The sequence below is a fragment of the Mastomys coucha genome, unplaced genomic scaffold (assembly GCF_008632895.1).
Source record: "Mastomys coucha isolate ucsf_1 unplaced genomic scaffold, UCSF_Mcou_1 pScaffold21, whole genome shotgun sequence".
Taxonomy (NCBI): domain Eukaryota; kingdom Metazoa; phylum Chordata; class Mammalia; order Rodentia; family Muridae; genus Mastomys; species Mastomys coucha.
Genome location: NW_022196904.1, coordinates 155,643,655 through 155,644,205, shown reverse-complemented (window position 1 = coordinate 155,644,205; position 551 = coordinate 155,643,655). Strand labels below are relative to the sequence as shown.

Sequence of the window (551 nt, the reverse complement as noted above, 5' to 3'; positions counted from 1 at the left end):
TTTTTTTAATCTCTAAGGACTAGAGGAGCTGCAGTCTCTGAAGTTTGTATCAGTCTTTCACCCACATAGTTTCTGGTTTTACATAGTTTCTTTCCTTTCCTCTTCATTTGTTACACATTCAAAACATCTCCCTGAAGAGGAAAGAATGGACTCTAGATTTGAATAAGCATGTACTTAAGTAAACACATGGTAGCAATGATGTCGGTACTTCAGACCTTTTAACCTGTTTAAGGGGATTCTGTTGCTCTCCCCTCTCACCCTGGCAGACGTTGGCTCTCTCCTCAGACAGACGTGTTAGTAACTGCTGGCTTCATTTGCATATGTAGAGTGCCTATTTGACAATAGAAACCATTATAACTGCTAAAGGTTGTTGAAATAGTTGACTTGCTGTGCATGAAGACAAAGGAGAGCATTCCCTAAGGCCTTTACTGCCTGCTTTCTAGGATTCTCGAGCAATGACTAAGCCAGGTGCACTTTTGTCTTTCATAAAGGAGTTTAACACCGGGCGCTGGTGGCACATGCCTTTAATCCCAGCACTTGGGAGGCAGAGG

At 42.6% G+C, this 551-nt stretch overlaps 1 protein-coding gene across 3 annotated transcripts in view; it reads left to right on the top strand.

The window, feature by feature from the left end:
* Pip5k1b (phosphatidylinositol-4-phosphate 5-kinase type 1 beta) overlaps window positions 1-551 on the top strand; it is a 267,662-nt gene that overhangs the window by 198,313 nt on the left and 68,798 nt on the right. The gene's annotated exons all lie outside the window — the stretch shown is intronic.